Genomic DNA, 19,147 nt, shown 5'->3' with positions numbered 1-19,147 from the left:
GAGTCATCCCATGACTACTTTCATTCACTCATATGTGCGAGGCTGCCATTTATTAAAGAGAGTTCTAGGCAATGCCATGGCAAAGAGGAGTGTCATTCTACAGCTATGCCTAAACATTTATTCACAGTTTCATATATAAGGGAGTTGTTTATGATTTTTTTTCTTTTAAGCACAATACTATATTTCAATGCCAAAACTAACTAGAGTTCATTCATAATTTTTTTTCAAATTTTCTAAGTATAAAGAACATACAAATCGTGTAAAAAAATTTCACAAAGCATCAAGCCCTAGAGTGAGTTCTATCATTCTCAATAGTCATTTTCATTCAAATTCTAGCCTAACAAAGTCATTATCATCGGGTATCCTCAAAACATTCTATCTAACTATCCTACCATTTACTAATGCCATGGCATAATACTACGCTAATGCTATCATGTATATGTCCTACTAAGAACACTACCTCCCCCAAACTTAAGGGAAACATTGTCCTCAATGCTTAAAGAGAACTAAACTAAATAAAAACTATATGCCATGCAATGAAATTCAAACTAAATGAAAATGAATGCAATTGAGGTACCTCATGATTTGCGTGGTGGTATTTTCTTGGAGGTGCTAGAAGGTCCTCGTCTGGTGCGCTTGCGTAGGGGTGCTGGGCTGGACTCTGAAGAACTAGAGTAATAGTGTGCAATATTCCTACGTCCAACTGTGTTTTGGTGCATCGGCCACTACGTGGTGCAGGAACGGGAATGGGTATATCTTCAACAGGAATAATAGGCGGATATTCAGGGGTCTCAGAACGGTGCTGATCAGGAGTCTCAGAATGGTACTGATAAGGAGTCGGGTCATCAACTGGAGGATCGGCTGAATCTTGCTCGGGCTCTGGAGATGCCTCAGCATTGAATGCCGGCATAATTTCCTCTGGAAAGCCATGGAAATTCCGTTGACCGTGGGGAATAATTTCTTGAAACATCGATTACACCACTACATCTCTATGCTTCACATATCCAAAGAAATTACGGATGTCACCGTGTAAAGCATGCACGTGAGTCTGAGTCTGCATCACAGCTTCCTCGAGAGCAAGCAATCTTACCTCGGCATTTGATTGTGTAGTACCTGCAGATTGCTCATGAATAGGGTCCTTAGACTTAGGATTTTCAAGTCCCAATAGCAGTGGTAGTCTAGCCCTAGTAATGCCCGATAATCCAGGTAAAATCTCATCAAAAGCATTTTCATTGACCTTTTTCTTACGACACAAAGCAATAATTAAGTTAGGAAACACTAAAGCACTTGCCTTTTTACCCAAACAGTCATGAACTTGATGAATAATAATACGACCGACATCAATAGGACGGGATACCATTATTGAGTGTAAAAGCAGTAAGCGAGAAAGTGATACCGTTGTATTATGAAAAGTAGGCACGAATTTATGCTTAAAGAAGTGATTCCATAACTTGGCGCGCGACTGAAGACGCTCTCGGTTGACCGATTATCTACTGGTTTGGCGGCCATTCCACTCAGTGTTTTCAAAGCATAAATCCTCAAGAATTCCATCGTAGGTGGTGCTATCGACCTCATTTTCAAATATGGCATGTCGATCCTCCACATCCTGCAAATGATAATATCGATTAATCGAAGAGGGTGTAGACTGAATCTGTTTACCTCGCATAAAAACAGAGTGTTGGTTTGGCTTGGAAATATTTGCGTAATACTCCTTAACCAACGAGGCATTCACCGAACCCGGATGCCTTGCAAATTTCTTTCATTTGAGTGGCGTGACGATGTCCATCACGTCTGAACCAAAACAACCGTCGGTCTCCTTAGTAAAAATGAAACCCAACTCAAAAAGAGTTTTCGGTTTTTGAAGTTTTGAAACTGAGCCTTGGCTTCCTCGTTCTCAAACTATTGGAAAGTGGAACCTTCAGTTGCAGCCGGTCTTGTACGCACCATTTTCAGTGTTTGTGAAGGAAGAAAAATGGAAAAGAAAAAATCTTTTGAAAGCTTTGGGGAGTTTCGGCTATGGAGAGAAAAAGTGAAGAAGATGAAGAAATAAAAGAGAAAAAAAATAAAATTTAAAATGAAATGGAAAAAGTTAAGGATGAAAGAGAAAATAAAAAGTTAAAAATTTGAGAGGGAAATGGGTTGATAGGACGGTTAAAACAAAATGAGTGGGTGGGGAGGTTAATGCGTGTATGGGGAAGGAAAATAAAAATCCCAAAAGTAATGATAGTGATAGAACAACCCTGAGGAAAGAGAAAAAGAAATGCTAGAAATAAAATAAATTAAAAAGAAACAAATCAAAAGAATATATCTCCCATTAATGCGATGTCATTTCCTCCCTTTGGTAACCGTTCCTTGTACGGTTTGTAGCACTGTGGTCCCCACGAATCAAATCAAAATTATCTACAAAATAAAATAAAAATATAAATAAAGAAAATATTAAATTTAAAATTTTTATTTACGAACAGACAGAAATTCGATGTCGTGGCATCGAATTTTGGTTGTCCTCTAGGCACGCTTCAGCATCATGCAGATGTAACACTTCCTTGTTGTGCGGTGGTGGAACTCCAGTATAGGATTTAAGACGCTGGCCATTAAATTTGAAGATCGTCCCATCTGTATTTTTAATGTCAACAGCTCCACGGGGATAGACATAATGCACCTCAAATGGCCCTGACCATCGAGATTTGAGGTTTCCAGGAAAAAGTTTAAGTCTAGAGTTATAGAGCAAGACTTGTTGGCCCACATGAAAATACCGTGGCATCAGTTTCTGGTCATGCCACTTCTTGGTTTTCTCCTTGTAAATCCGAGCATTCTTATATGCTTGTGCTCTAAACCCTTCCATTTCATTAAGTTCCAGTAATCTTTGCTCCCCAGCTAGTTGAGCATCAAAATTCAATTGCTTGATGGCCTAATAAGCTTTATGTTCAAGTTCAACCAGGAGATGACAAGCTTTCCCATATACCAGCTTAAAGGGTGACATCCCAAAAGGAGTCTTGAATGCTATTCTGTATGCCCAAAGTGCTTCATCAAACTTTGGCGACCAATCCTTACGCCTTGGGTTCACCATTTTCTCTAAAATCTACTTGATCTCTCGATTGGATATCTCTGTTTGGTCATTTATCTGTGGATGATAGACCGTGGAAATCTTATGTTGAACTCCATATATTTTCAATACCTTGGCAATCAACTTGTTATCAAAGTGGGTTCCTTCATCACTAATGATAGCACGAGGTACTCCAAACCGAGTGAAAATATATTTGTGCAAAAACTTGAGTACAATCTTAAAGTCATTCCTTGATGTTGCTATTGCTTCTACCTATTTTGATACGTAATCCACAGCAAGTAAGATATATAGATTTCCTCCAGAAGATGAGAATGGTCCCATGAAATCAATGCCTCACACATCAAACAACTCTATCTCCAAAATACTTTGCAGTGGCATTTCATGACGTCTGGAGATGTTTCCAGTCCGCTGTCATCGATCACAAGATTTATAAAATGCTTGGGCATCTTTAAAAAGAGTTGGCCAGTAAAAGCCTGATTGCAGGACCTTAACAGCAGTCCTTGCTCCACCAAAATGGCCTCCACATGGGGCTGAATGACAATGGTACAAACTGTCGCGCTGTTCCTCTTTAGGTACACCTCGTCTAATGAGTTGATCGGTATAATGCTTGAACAAATATGGCTCAACCCAAAAATAGTGCCTTGCATCATGCTTGAACTTCTTTTTAGCCTGACTATCTAAATCAAAAGGAAGAATTCCATTAACAAGAAAATTAACAACGTCAGCGTACCACGATATTACCGCGACATATAAAATTTTCTCATCAGGAAATTCCTCTTGGATATCTAAAGTGTCATGGCATTCAGAGTTGTTTTCTAGCCTAGATAAGTGACCATCAACTTGATTTTCAGTTCCTTTTCTATCTACCACCTCTAAGTCGAATTCTTGTAAAAGTAAGATCCACCTAATAAGTCTAGGCTTGGCATCCTTTTTGTTCACTAAGTATTTTATAGTAGAATGATCAGTGTGAACAATAACTTTAGTGCCTATTAGGTAAGGTCTAAATTTATCAAAAGCAAATACCACGACATGCAATTCTTTCTTAGTGGTGGTGTAGTTCAATTGTGCTTCATTTAAAGTGAGGTTAGAGTAATAAATAACATGAAAAAGTTTACCTCGGCGTTGCCCCAAAACAGCTCATACGACATAATCGCTTGCATCACACATCAGCTCAAATAGTGATGTCCAATCGGGAAGAACTACAATGGGTGCCGAGATCAATCTTCGCTTCAGCTTAGAGAATACGCCGAAGCATAATTCGTCAAACACAAAGAGTTGGTTTTATTGAAGCAATGTGCATAAGGGCTTAGAAATCTTGGAGAAGTCTTTGATAAACCTTCTATAGAATCCAGCATGTCCAAGAAAACTTTTTATACCCTTGACCGAAGTTGGTGGTGGCAACTTTTCAATCACTTCAATATTCGCTTTGTCTACCTCAATACCCTTGTGAGAAATTTTGTGGCCTAAGACAATGCCTTCAGTCACCATGAAGTGACATTTTTCCCAATTTAAGACCAACTCAGCCTCCTCGCATCTTTTGAGAACTTTTGCTAAATTACCGATGCATCGTTCAAAATCATCCCCACAAACAGAAAAATCGTCCATGAAAATCTCCAGAAAATCCTCAACCATGTCTGAAAATATAACTTGCATACAACGTTGAAATGTTGCCGAGGCATTGCAGAGTCCAAAAGGCATCATCCTAAAGGCAAAAGTGCCATAGGGACAATTAAATATAGTTTTTTCTTGATCCTCTGGTACGATGGCAATTTGATTGTACCCCGAGTACCCATCCAAAAAGCAATAGAATGCTTTGTCGGCCAATCGATCCAACATTTGGTCGATGAAAAGTAGAGGAAAATGGTCATTCTTTGTAGCTTTGTTGAGTTTTCGATAGTCCATGCATATCCTCCATCCGGTAATTGTGCGAGTGGGTAATAGCTCATTCTCTTCATTAGTAACCACCATCGTGCCTCCTTTCTTCGGAACATATTGGACAGGGCTTACCCATGAGCTATTTCAAATAGGGTAAATCACTCTAGTATCAAGCCATTTCATAATTTTCTTCATCACTACTTTCTTTATAATAGGGTTGAGTCTCCTTTTTGGTTCTATTGAATTACCGTGGTAATCTTCAAGCAGAATCTTGTGCATGCAGATTGTAGAACTAATGCCTTTCAAATTGGCCATAGTCCAACCAATTGTTTTCTTATGTTGCATCAAAACACTTAACAAACTTTGCTCTTGATTAGCAGTAAGGTTAGCGGAAATAATCACAGGTAAAGTATCATCGTTACCTAAGTAAACATATTTAAGATGCCCTGGCAAAGTCTTAAGCTCTAAAGTTGGTGCATGTAATAATGAAAGCTTAGGAGAAATAAATTCATCAAAATTCAGAGGTTTAAAATTCATACCTGATCTAGCTTGTAGTAAGCTAGATTGCTCATTCAAAATTGAAAAGTTGTCGTACTCCACTAAGCTTTCATCATCCACCCAATATTCTTTTTCTGCTAGCTAAATGAAATTGTTCTGGAAAAGATGTTCAGTTTCTTCTTAAATCACTGAATTCAATTCAGAAATGCCTTGGCATTCTTCTGTGTCATCAATATATTTGAGCGTTCAAAACACATTGACAGTCACACACTGATCAACCACTTTCATGGTGAGTTCACCTTTTTCACAATCTATCAATATGCGTCCAGTGGCAAGGAAAGGTCTTCCCAGAATGATTGGTGCCTTGGAATCAACTTCGCAATCCAAAATTAAGAAGTCGACTGGAAACACAAACTTATCCACCCTTACTATAACATCCTCGACTCTCCCTTCAGGTTTCACATGGGATCTATCAGCAAGTTGTACAATAACCGAGGTGGGTCTTGCATCTCCTATGCCAAGCTTCAAGAATATAGATTTCGGCATTAAGTTGACACTTGAACCAAGGTCACACAATGCCTTTCCAACAAAATTAGCTCCAATTGAACAAGGAATTATGAAGCTTCCCGAATCATTTCGCTTTGGTGGTAACTTACTCAATGAAGAACAAAATTTTGTTGCCGTGGCAACAGTTTATACTTTCCTCTTCTTGAGATTTCCTTTAGAAATTTGGCATACATCGACATCTGTTCAATAGCTTCCAAGAGAGGTACATTGATATGGAGCTGATCAAGAATGTCCATAAACTTCTTGAATTGAACTTCATCATTATGCTTCTTCAACATTTGCGGGAAGGGTGGTGGAGGTCTAGCTTCCTTGGCTACAATAGTAGGAATTACTTTTGCCTTGGCATTAGAATCTGGTGCCTTAGTTGAATCCTCCTCCTTGTCCTTCTCAGAAATGCTATCATCATGTAAATCAGCTTCACCACTTTTAGTACTGGGAGTAGAGCCATCATGTTGTGGCCCACTAGCCTTAACTTGTTGATTGATTTGTGTTCCACTCCTAAGAGTTAACACATTGCAATGCTCATTTCTAAGCCCTTTAGTGACTTCAGTATCACATGGAAAACGTCCTGCTGACGCTCTTGTAAGGTCGTAGTAATCTGACCAACTTGACATTCCAAAGCTCTCAAATACGAGCTATGGCTTTGAAGTTAGGCGCCTTGACTATGAAGTAAGGCTCCTTGATTCTTAATTGAAGTAGAATGATCTTGTAGCATTGTCTTCGTAGTAGATATGAATTCTTGAATGGTAGCTTTCAATGAACTCACGCTCGTTGAAGTTGAAGCTCATTTGTTGAAATTATGCCATGGCATAGCATTTTGGTAACATTGAGGCTCATTGTGATTCTGTTGCCGAGTAGACTGACTAGCATTGTGAGCTCCTTGATTTCCCCATGAGAAATTGGGATGCTGATGCCATCCAGGATTATAAGCGTTAGAGTAAGGATTGTTGTTGCCTCAATTGTAATTGCCTACAAAGTTGATGGACTCATGGTTGCTCGGGCATTCACTCTTGTGATAATTGCCTGGGCATAACAGACATGCCAAGCTAGTTGCTTTCACTTCCTTCACCTCAGTAGAACGTTGTAAGTTTTTTAGCATATTGGTGGTAGTTGAGAGTTAAGCGGACACCGAATCCTTGGTATCTAACTCAAATGCTCCAGGTGTTCTCCTCCCACTCCCAAGCCTTTAGGAAGGAAACTGATAATCATTGTTAGCAATTCTGTCTAAGATAACAAACGTCTCAGTAGGTGATTTATCCAACAATATCCTATTTGCTGAGGCATCCAATAATATCCTCGTAGGTGCATTGACTCCATTATAGAACATGACTACTTGAGTCCAATCGTGAAAACCATGATTTGAACACTTTCAAAGGAAACTCTTGTAACGATCCCAACACTCGTAGATGGATTCATCGTCGCCCTGGTGAAAAGACGCTAAGTCATTCCTTAGCTGCGTATTCATGTTCGGGGGGTTGTACCTCAATAAAAAAACTCTTGCAAAGATCGACCCAAGATTCCACCGAACCAGATGGTACACCACTCAACCAAGCCCTTGCTCGGTCATGCAATGAATACGGAAATAACTTTAATTTCAAAAAATCTTCATGCACTCCTTCTTGGCAAAAAGAATCAGAAACTTCCAGAAAATTTCGAATGTGCTACATGGCATCTTCATTTGGCATACCCCAAACTGCCCAATAGAATTCAACATGTTGAACATAACTGGTATAAGTTCGAAGTGTACAACTTAAATTTCGGGTGCCACAATTCCAGGATTCAGATAATCCAACATCGGATTTAAATGATCACGAATAACGCGTGGCCTACCAATATGTTCAACATTGTCTAATGCTGCGACATTCTGATTTCCGTCGTCTTGACCAATGCCTTGGTTTCCATTCTGATACATATTTTCTCGAGCGCGTTGAGCATGTCTCCTTTGTCTAAAGAGTCTTTCAATATCAGGTTCTATCGATTCCAAAGGCTCTTCAGAATTTCTTCTAGGCATACACTAAATAAACCTGAAAAAAAAAATATAAAGTAAACTATACAAAAATAGAAATGCAGAACAAAATAAAATGCTATGGCAAAACTAAATAACTTCAAGCTGCCAATCCCCGGCAATGACGCCAAAAACTTGTTGCATTTTTGTGAGTACTATAAAATTATACGCAAATAATGTGCAAGTATACACAATCGCTCAAGTAATAAAGTAATGAGTGAGCATCGTCTCCACAGGGATTGGGCGAAATTACAAAAGTCTAACCAAAGCTATGCACTAATCTATCTATGTATAGTTAGTCTTCATATATACAAATGTCACGGCAATGGAAATGTGTATGCTGATGGATATGGATTTATGGTCTAATGGTGTAGCAAATGGAAATGCAGTGGCAAGAACAGATGTTTATTGTTGAAAATGATAAAATGTCAAGGCAATGAAAAATGGTAAAAACAGTAGATAAAATGATAAGAAGATAATCCTCACGTGACAAGCTTCCTCTAGAATGAATGATAGGGATTGATTTAAGGATGCTAAACTTATTTATCAAGCAGATTTATGCTATCCAATCTTTACTCACTCGACAGGGTTTTCCTAAAGTGTTCCAACTATCTCTAGTCAGAGAAACCTAACAGAATGGAATGCCAAGGCATCTACTCTCACTCAACGATGTTGACAGAAAACACTATTGATAAAAACACCCTTTTTAGTCATTGAAATCCTCCTAGTCTCTCTCAAGTACTAAGGGATTAGGATATAATATTCCTATGTCGGTTCAAAGCCCCTTGAAAATACTATAGCCCATTGCTTATGAGGATATTGTCTTATGTTTCTCTCGAATACTACAAGTATTTTTAGCTTAGGTTTCTCTCAAACACCTAACCTTCATCTAAGAAATGAACACTCTCATGCCTCTTACAAGCCTAGATGGTGAAGTATTCATAAGCAAAGCAAGCAAATAACCAAGATGAACATAAATATACCATTAAAATAAAGTTTAAACAACCATTAAACCAACCACCACCAAATAAGTTAGTTCATGGTGGGGTTCAAAATATCCACAAAATAAATCATAAAAATATTCGTTCCAACAACCCAAGAATAATATAAAAATAACAGCAAAGGGGAAGTGAGAAGAAGCCTTCGACGCGCGCCACTGGAGGTCTCCTCGGCCACCACGAACCACCTTAGCTCGCTAGCTCCTTTCGGCGCCTAGCTCACAACTCCTTGGAGCTTTATCAATGGAGGAAAACCCAAGGAAGAAGAAGGGAAAAAGAAAATAAAAATATAATTTTTCTGCTCTGTGTATGCGTGTATGTCATATCGTGTGCCATTCTCTCCCTTGAGGTGTCATATATAATAAAAATATCTAGGGGTAATGATGAGGTTGTTGGGTGCAAAATACCCCTCACGCCCCTAGAATCACACACCATAAGCGTGAACCTTATCCTCCAGGTGGCAGTGGTCCTCTGGCAGGCGATTACAACAATCATTTCATATGCAGAACCAGCTGTCCTCGTACAATTGTATCTTTTTGTCATTTTCTGCGCCAGAAATGAAAAGGCATTTTAATTTGCTTCAGCAACGTGTAATGACGTGGCATTACTTCCCAAAGAGTCCTTTTGTCTGCTATTCACTACACACCACAAACAACTGCACCTTTCTCTCATACAACACCATTAAGAAATAAAACATCACTACCACCACATATGCAACTATATGCAATTACATGATCCTAAAATGACTAGAATGAGCTTTTAAACAAACAATAATTTAAGTGAAAAATGCCTTAAAAATAGCCTTTTTAGGAAGTTAACAATGGGTAAAATATATAAATGATCCTTAGTTACAGGACTGTTGAATCCTTCAAAAATTATAAGTAATTAGTGGTGACATGACATTTTAACACTGCACTATATGTTTTTTTTTGGGTAAATTACATATCTAGTACTGAAACTATCTTTCTAAAAATCTTTTTAATAGTATAGATACTAAACGAACGAAGACCAAAATTAATAATTTTAGTACTAAACGCGTTAAATTTTTAATGATGAGTACTAAAAAAAACAAAAACAAAACATTATGTATGATTTAAAAAAAATAAAAGTTAGGTACGAAAACGAACCAAAATCGATATTATAGTTACTAAATGTGTAGTTTACCAATTGTTTTTTAACTAAAACCATAATCTTGAACATTTACAAAGGCTTTTAGCATAAGGTCAAAAAGATTTGTAAAACATTGAAATCAAAATATCCAAAAATATGGTTCGAACCGAGGACTAGAATTTATTATCGAAAATCATGTTTGCTTGAACAGTTAGGAGAGGGAAGGCATTACATAGATGGGGCTAAAAGCCAAAATGCAATAGATAGTTGGTACATAACTTTGAAATTTGCTTTCTAAGAGGCACGGGTGACTGCAACATGTATAACATTAGCAAGATGGGGGACGGTACTGGAGCTAAGACCTGCCATACTAATCCTCCTGTAAATCAAGCAAAATTTTTTCATACGATTTGAAACATTATTTAGCGTGTTACAAATCGAAAGGTCTTCGGAGACGATAACAGAGTTATATGGTTCATAGAATATATAGACTCCCCCCTATTTCTATCGGTACGGGTCAGTGCAGGAGAAATGTAGTGTAGCGTGAATTCGACGAAGATAATAACTAGAATGCATACTTGAACTCATTTTCGGGAGGCATGACAATAGCTCAGTTTGTTAGCAATGCAAAACCATGTAATATTTGAACAATTTTATCTCGGTAGTGAAGAAGCTCTCTTCATGTTGAATGAAAAGCTTTAATGTTATTCAACATTCATCATATGATCATATCACGACTCGTGCAATAGCGATGGGAGGAGAAACCTTAAGGAATGATTTTCTAGCCTAGAAATAAAGTTCAAAGGAAAAAGGAAATAGATCTGTTTACCCATCAGATTTTATGTAAATGTGGTATTCTTTGGTCATGAAAGAAACTTGATCACTGTTCAATCCAGTGAAAGTAAACATTCCTATTTGCTTGATAATGTGACTCCAGTCACCTGGGTTACCTGCAAGAAAGGAGATCGAAACATGTTTATTTGATGATTTTATGGAATACAACAAAGGTTCATACCTACCATAAACATAAAAAGGGCACAAATATAGACCATTGAAAGAATGGATTAAGCAAAACCTTTAGCTAGTAAGATTCATTATTAATCAAATTAAAAAGTTAGGTCATTAAGCATAAATATAAATCTTAATGGATACAGATACAAACATATAAATCAATTTTTGTCAATAACCTTTAAAGTCAAAGTGAAAGAGAAAGCAAAGCAGGATGGACAATAAATAAAGACCTTATGAGCAAGCACTTAACTATACATGTATCAAATAGAAGGAAAGCCTACACATGATATTAAAAATAACTCAGAAGAATGCTACAAACATTCAGTTTGAGAGAAAGGTCTCAATCATCCGTGGTTGTGGTAAAGGAGTTACTGGCTGCAGTAACTAAGACTAGATGGTGCATCTTTTCACTTCTAGAATCGTATTCAAGATGTAGGTTCAGTTAACCGGATAAAAAAGATATTGGATATATCAGGATATAGAAAAACAAACATGAAAGGTAGGGGACAATTGCCAATTAAAACAATCCTAATCAATTAGACATTCTATCTATTCGTTAGAGGATTTCAACAAGCACTCAATGATGTATGAACCTAAAAGCAACTAACACATTATACCATCTGTCTGGAAACACATACAGTCAGCATTTCCAATCTTTCAATCACGACAACAAAGGATTAACCATGTTCACATTGAAAACACCAGAATATTCACAACCCCCTCCCCTCCGACTATACTATGGCTAGAATAAACTGATTACAGCTTCAGCTCGTTGCAGGAAAACACAAGAAAATAAGGAGAAAACACCAAAATACTGAATTACCTGAATTACCTCTCCAACTCTTATCTTTTTCCATTTTAAATTCCCCTGTCTGGAGAACTAACGCCTCTCAATTGTTTTCATCCCAATCTGATTTGTGTCTCCGCCAATTCTCATAACCATCTTTAATTGTTGCATCGAAACTACCCGAATTCTAAGCATCCATGTAACATCAACAATCAGCTTTAATAAGGTTTTCTTATGCATTTGAACAACGAAATATCCTAACAATGACAAACTCCAAAATTCTATTTTAGATTGCAACACCATAACAATAACCAAAATAAAGATATAGAAATGTTGATTCTCACAAATAACAAAGAACGGTTAGTAAATTACTAACTACAATACTTCTTTATCACTTCAAAAATTCTTCCAGATCAACTATTTATTATCCTAGATAATTAGTATCTATTCTCTTTGTAGAATACAACCTATCAACCCAACCACAGAATTACAAATATACTTTCAACATTGCACTTACAAAATATTATGTATACATAGTATATTTTGAGTGAAGCAAAATGTTACAGAACATAAGTAAATGGTATAAACCTTTTTTAGAAAGTCCACATCATTGGTCCTAGCCTTTCATATACCGCTCTTGGGCTAGTTATGGTTTTGGTATGATGTTAACCTATGCTATCTCCATATCCGCAATGCCTTAAATAGGAAAGGATAGTTATCCAACTATGCATTTTGATCAAAACATTCACCACATATATTCAAAGTAAATCACCCCATTTAATATTGCCAAGAAATGCTTGAAACGTTCTCTCGAGCAGCTTTAAGTCTAGCTAATTCAGGAAAGAAGAAAATAAATAAATAAATAAATGACTTCTATAGCTTATTTTCATTTCCAGTTCAAAGGTTGCATATTGCATCAATTGCGATTGGTGAAGTCCTCCAGTAAAGTGCACCAGCCAAAGTAATTGTTGCATCATAATGGAGTGGTCCTTTAAGAAATTCCCTGATGTAAAGGAGTGAGTTAGCGACAATTTAAAGAAGTCATAAGAAAGGCAACAAATAAGAAACGATCCATAAAGGGGTAAAAGATAACACACTATTTTCCCTCTTTAATGATATGTTATCTCAAAAGACAATGGCTCATTTGATGCCTAGATGATATACAATTCTATTTGGTTGATAAAATATTAGGAAATTGTCAACTTCACAAAAAAAAAAGTTTGATGGATTTAGTTTGCCAAAATGATCTCCGATGAAGCAAATACCAACAGAGAAAGCTACTCTTAAGAAATATCGCTGATACTTGTAACATATAAATAAATAAACTATGATTTCATATTCATCCTCGCATGTAGTCCCTATATATGCTCAATAACTTCACAATGGCTTCATCTTTCCATATTCCAGAACCTACAAGAAACATCCATATAATGTTGATGCCAGGAGTAACAGCTGCTAAAATTGATCCACGAAACCCAGAACTACAATGATAAGTAAATTTCCTTCTTAAAAAGTTTATTCAGCAACTTGATTGCCTGATTAAATTCATTCGCCTTGCAAAAGTTCTCAACCAAGACACCATAATGACTAGCCTCTGATGGAATACTCAATCGATTCATTGCCTTGAGCACATCAAAAGCTACCTTCATATTACCAGATTTGCATTGACTATTTAACAGCTTGATGAAAATTGAATTATCCATGGGTCCAATATACCTCTCCACCATATCCTTCAAAATAGTCTTAGCCTCATTTGTCTTGCCCGCATCACACAACCCTGGCAATAAAGTTCAATACGTTGGTACATTAGGTTGTGTACCAAATGACTTCATCTCTTCAAACAATCTCAACCCATCATCAACTTGCTCCATTGCAACATACCCCTTTATCATAGTAGTGTAGCTGATTACTGTAGGGGCTAAGTTCTTCGCCTTCATCTCTATAAACAACTTCTCAACTTCCTTCATTCTCTTTAACCGAGTATATCCATTAATCAATGTATTATACGTCACAGCATCAGGTGCAATGCCCCTAGCCTTCATATCTTCATAAAATCGATTAGTAGTGTCGAGTCTCAACGATAAAAATAATCCCCAAAGCATGATATTATAGGTATGATGAGTAGGCTCTATCCCTTCACTCAACATCTTATTGAAATACCTTTTAGCCATCATATATTGACCGCGTCACAATATAACCTTAAAGAAAGCATCATAAGACTTGATAGTCCTGTCCACACCCAACTCCACCATTTTCTAGATGCTGATTATTTTCTCAGATTGAAGGGGAGAAAGAGGAAAAAATAATTTGAGAATGGAATAGATTCAAACCTCGGAAACCATGGGCACGATAAGGATCTCAGAGAAGGCGAAGAGGGAAGGATGCGACATCGCTTCGAGGATTACAGAGCCAAGAACTAAGCCCACTTGAACTGACACTTTCTTCACAAAGTAATCGATTAACTCTGCTTGTTTTTGCTCGATATTAATCCTTAAAATTTTATTCCCCAAGAGCACACAATTATCATGAACAAATTATATTGAACAAGAATAGAGACGGCGAAAACTAACCTCATTCAAACGGTAAAATAATATTCAGACCCGAATACAAAATATCAATATAGAAGAAATTAAATCCCAAATTCATAAACAAAACCATTCAACCATCAACTCAAATGCAATACAAAAAATCATGATTAACATGCATTTCGATAAATAAAGAAAATGGGAGTTTTTGTTTAGTACCTAACAAGATCATCGAAAAATTTCCTCAAAATTTTAAAAGGAAACACCTCCCTTAGAACTTGAGGGTAAATGTGCATTGATTCAAAATGAAAAAAGGAAATATTTGATTCAAAACGAAAGGAAAAACCAGATTTTACCCAGCAACGAAAGAAAAAAATCGAAAGATTTGAGGCTAAGCACGCAAACACTGAATCAATTACTTCTGAGGAGAAAGGTCAGAGACTTATCTTCTCGTTGATGAGCATTTAGAGGATGGTGGAGAATGTTTAGGTGCTATGAGAAAATTGATTAAGTAATTGAAATGGAAAGAATCTAAGGCTGGGAAATGTAAAAAGAATAAGTCTCCCTGGGTAGAAGCAAAACATCCCACATCCGGGAGGAAAGCATAAAAGAAATGGTTTATATGCTTGAATTCAATTAATGTCTAAGTAAGCTGCCAGGCTTGTGGGCTTTGTGATTGGTGTTGTGCTTGGCTCCTTGGCTCACTACCCGGAGGTTGGAAGAGACTAGGGGTGGTAGACGAGCTTTTTGGTTTTGAGCTTACTTTTTGGGGTTAGGGTTTATAAGGGTATGATATGGTGTATTAGGGTTTATTAGGGTTTACTAGTATTTACTAGGATTTACAAGGGTTTACTAGGGCTTACTAGGGTTTATAAGGGTTTACAAAGGCTTACTAGGGTTTATTAGGGTTTATAAGTGTTTACTAGGGTTTATATAGGATTATAAGGGTTTATTAGGGTTTACAAGATTTACTAGGTTTTACTAGGGTTTACAAGAATTTATTAGGGTTTATAAGAGTTATTAAGGTTTATAAGGGTTTATTAAGGTTCAAGGTTTATTATGGTTTAAGGTTTAAGGTTTATAAGTTTAGATGTTTAAGTTTTAGAGTTTAGGGTTTACTAAGGGTTATAAGGGTTTACTATGGGTTTACTAAGGTTTATTATGGTTTACTAGGGTTTGCTAGGGTTTACAAGGGTTTATAAGGGTTTAATAGGGTTTATAATGGTTTATAATGGTTTATAAGGGTTTACTAGGGTTTATAAGAGTTTATTAAGGTTTAGTAGGGTTTACTAGGGTTATTAGGGTTTATTTTGGTTTACACGGGTTTACTAAGGTTTGTTAGGGTTTCTTAGGGGTTATTAGGGTTTAGGGTTTAGGGTTTAGGGTTTAGGGTTTAGGGTTTAGGGTTTAGGGTTTAGGGTTTAGGGTTTAGGGTTCAGGGTTCAGGGTTCAGGGTTCAGGGTTCAGGGTTCAGGGTTCAGGGTTCAGGTTCAGGGTTCAGGGTCAGGGTTCAGGTTCGGTTCAGGTTCAGGGTTCAGGGTTCAGGGTTCAGGGTTCAGGGTTCAGGGTTCAGGGTTCAGGGTTCAGGGTTCAGGGTTCAGGGTTCAGGGTTCAGGGTTCAGGGTTCAGGGTTCGGTTCAGGTTCAGGGTTCAGGGTTCAGGGTTCAGGGTTCAGGGTTCAGGGTTCAGGGTTGGGTTCAGGGTTCAGGGTTCAGGGTTCAGGGTTCAGGGTTCAGGGTTCAGGGTTCAGGGTTCAGGTTCAGGGTTCAGGTTCAGGGTTCAGGGTTCAGGTTCAGGGTTCAGGGTTCAGGGTTCAGGGTTCAGGGTTCAGGGTTCAGGGTTCAGGGTTCAGGGTTCAGGGTTCAGGGTTCAGGGTTCAGGGTTCAGGGTTCAGGGTTCAGGGTTCAGGGTTCAGGGTTCAGGGTTCAGGGTTCAGGGTTCAGGGTTCAGGTTCAGGGTTCAGGGTTCAGGGTTCAGGGTTCAGGTTCAGGGTTCAGGGTTCAGGGTCAGGTTCAGGTTCAGGGTTCAGGGTTCAGGGTTCAGGTTCAGGGTTCAGGGTTCAGGTTCAGGGTTCAGGGTTCAGGGTTCAGGGTTCAGGGTTCAGGTTCAGGGTTCAGGTTCAGGGTTCAGGTTCAGGTTCAGGGTTCAGGGTTCAGGGTTCAGGGTTCAGGTTCAGGTTCAGGGTTCAGGTTCAGGGTTCAGGGTTCAGGTTCAGGGTCAGGGTTCAGGGTTCAGGGTTCAGGGTTCAGGGTTCAGGGTCAGGGTTCAGGGTTCAGGGTTCAGGGTTCAGGGTTCAGGGTTCAGGGTTCAGGGTTCAGGGTTCAGGGTTCAGGGGTTCAGGGTTCAGGTTCAGGGTTCAGGGTTCAGGGTTCAGGTTCAGGGGTCAGGGTTCAGGGTTCAGGGTTCAGGGTTCAGGGTTCAGGGTTCAGGGTTCAGGGTTCAGGTTCAGGGTTCAGGGTTCAGGGTTCAGGGTTCAGGGTTCAGGGTTCAGGGTTCAGGGTCAGGGTTCAGGTTCAGGGTTCAGGGTTCAGGGTTCAGGGTTCAGGGTTCAGGGTTCAGGGTTCAGGGTTCAGGGTTCAGGGTTCAGGTTCAGGGTTCAGGGTTCAGGGTTCAGGGTTCAGGGTTCAGGGTTCAGGGTTCAGGGTTCAGGTTTTCAGGGTTCAGGGTTCAGGGTTCAGGGTTCAGGGTTCAGGGTTCAGGGTTCAGGGTTCAGGGTTCAGGGTTCAGGGTTCAGGTTCAGGTTCAGGTTCAGGGTTCAGGTTCAGGGTTCAGGTTCAGGGTTCAGGTTCAGGGTTCAGGGTTCAGGGTTCAGGGTTCAGGTTCAGGGTTCAGGGTTCAGGGTCAGGTTCAGGGTTCAGGGTTCGGGTTCAGGTTCAGGTTCAGGGTTCAGGGTTCAGGGTTCAGGGTTCAGGGTTCAGGGTTCAGGGTTCAGGGTTCAGGGTTCAGGGTTCAGGGTTCAGGGTTCAGGGTTCAGGGTTCAGGGTTCAGGGTTCAGGGTTCAGGTTCAGGGTTCAGGTTCAGGGTTCAGGGTTCAGGGTTCAGGGTTCAGGTTCAGGTTCAGGGTTCAGGGTTCAGGGTTCAGGGTTCAGGGTTCAGGGTTCAGGGTTCAGGGTTCAGGGTTCAGGGTTCAGGGTTCAGGGTTCAGGGTTCAGGGTTCAGGGTTCAGGGTTCAGGGTTCAGGGTTCAGGGTTCAGGGTTCAGGGTTCAGGGTTCAGGGTTCAGGGTTCAGGGTCAGGGTTCAGGTTCAGGGTTCAGGGTTCAGGGTTTCAGGGTTCAGGGTTCAGGGTTCAGGGTTCAGGTTCAGGGTTCAGGGTTCAGGGTTCAGGGTTCAGGGTTCAGGGTTCAGGGTTCAGGGTTCAGGGTTCAGGGTTCAGGGTTCAGGGTTCAGGTTCAGGGTTCAGGGTTCAGGTTCAGGTTCAGGGTTCAGGGTTCAGGGTTCAGGTTCAGGGTTCAGGGTTCAGGGTTCAGGGTTCAGGGTTCAGGTTCAGGGTTCAGGGTTCAGGGTTCAGGGTTCAGGGTTCAGGTTCAGGGTTCAGGGTTCAGGGTTCAGGGTTCAGGGTTCAGGGTTCAGGTTCAGGGTTCAGGGTTCAGGGTTCAGGGTTCAGGGTTCAGGGTTCAGGGTTCAGGGTCAGGGTTCAGGGTTCAGGGTTCAGGGTTCAGGGTTCAGGGTTTCAGGGTTCAGGGTTCAGGGTTCAGGGTTCAGGGTTCAGGGTTCAGGGTTCAGGGTTCAGGGTTCAGGGTTCAGGGTTCAGGGTTCAGGGTTCAGGTTCAGTTCAGGGTTCGGGTTCAGGGTTCAGGGTTCAGGGTTCAGGGTTCAGGGTTCAGGGTTCAGGGTTCAGGGTTCAGGGTTCAGGGTTCAGGGTTCAGGGTTCAGGGTTCAGGGTTCAGGGTTCAGGGTTCAGGTTCAGGGTTCAGGGTTCAGGGTTCAGGGTTCAGGGTTCAGGGTTCAGGGTTCAGGGTTCAGGGTTCAGGGTTCAGGTTCAGGGTTCAGGGTTCAGGGTTCAGGGGTTCAGGGTTCAGGGTTCAGGGTTCAGGGTTCAGGTTCAGGGTTCAGGGTTCAGGGTTCAGGTTCAGGGTTCAGGGTTCAGGGTTCAGGGTTCAGGGTTCAGGTTCAGGGTTCAGGGTTCAGGGTTCAGGGTTCAGGGTTCAGGGTTCAGGGTTCAGGGTTCAGGGTTCAGGGTTCAGGGTTCAGGGTTCAGGGTTCAGGGTTCAGGGTTCAGGGTCAGGGTTCAGGGTTCAGGTTCAGGGTTCAGGGTTCAGGGTTCAGGGTTCAGGGTTCAGGGTTCAAGGGTCAGGGTTCAGGGTTCAGGGTTCAGGGTTCAGGGTTCAGGGTTCAGGGGGTTCAGGGTTCAGGTTCAGGGTTCAGGGTTCAGGGTCAGGGTTCAGGGTTCAGGGTTCAGGGTTCAGGGTTCAGGGTTCAGGGTTCAGGGTTCAGGGTCAGGGTTCAGGGTTCAGGTTCAGGGTTCAGGGTTCAGGGTTCAGGGTTCAGGGTTCAGGGTTCAGGGTTCAGGGTTCAGGGTTCAGGGTTCAGGGTTCAGGGTTCAGGTTCAGGGTTCAGGGTTCAGGGTTCAGGGTTCAGGGCAGGGTTCAGGGTTCAGGGTTCAGGGTTCAGGGTCAGGTTCAGGGTTCAGGGTTCAGGGTTCAGGGTTCAGGTTCAGGGTTCAGGGTTCAGTTCAGGTTCAGGGCAGGGTTCAGGGTCAGGTCAGG

At 40.3% G+C, this 19,147-nt stretch overlaps 1 long non-coding RNA gene across 1 annotated transcript; it reads right to left on the bottom strand.

Annotated features, from left to right (window-relative positions):
- Nucleotides 1–1,301: 1,301 nt before the first annotated feature.
- LOC120210028 lies at nucleotides 1,302–10,985 on the bottom strand. Its single transcript, XR_005524472.1, has 3 exons — nucleotides 10,947–10,985; nucleotides 10,350–10,496; nucleotides 1,302–1,314 (listed from the first exon to the last, which is right to left on the bottom strand). It is a non-coding gene; the product is annotated as an uncharacterized LOC120210028 (long non-coding RNA).
- Between the last annotated feature and the right edge of the window lie 8,162 nt (nucleotides 10,986–19,147).

This window comes from Hibiscus syriacus, unplaced genomic scaffold (genome assembly GCF_006381635.1).
Source record: "Hibiscus syriacus cultivar Baekdansim isolate YM2019G1 unplaced genomic scaffold, ASM638163v2 tig00024296_pilon, whole genome shotgun sequence".
Lineage (NCBI taxonomy): Eukaryota > Viridiplantae > Streptophyta > Magnoliopsida > Malvales > Malvaceae > Hibiscus > Hibiscus syriacus.
This window is presented reverse-complemented; position numbering and strand designations above follow the sequence as displayed.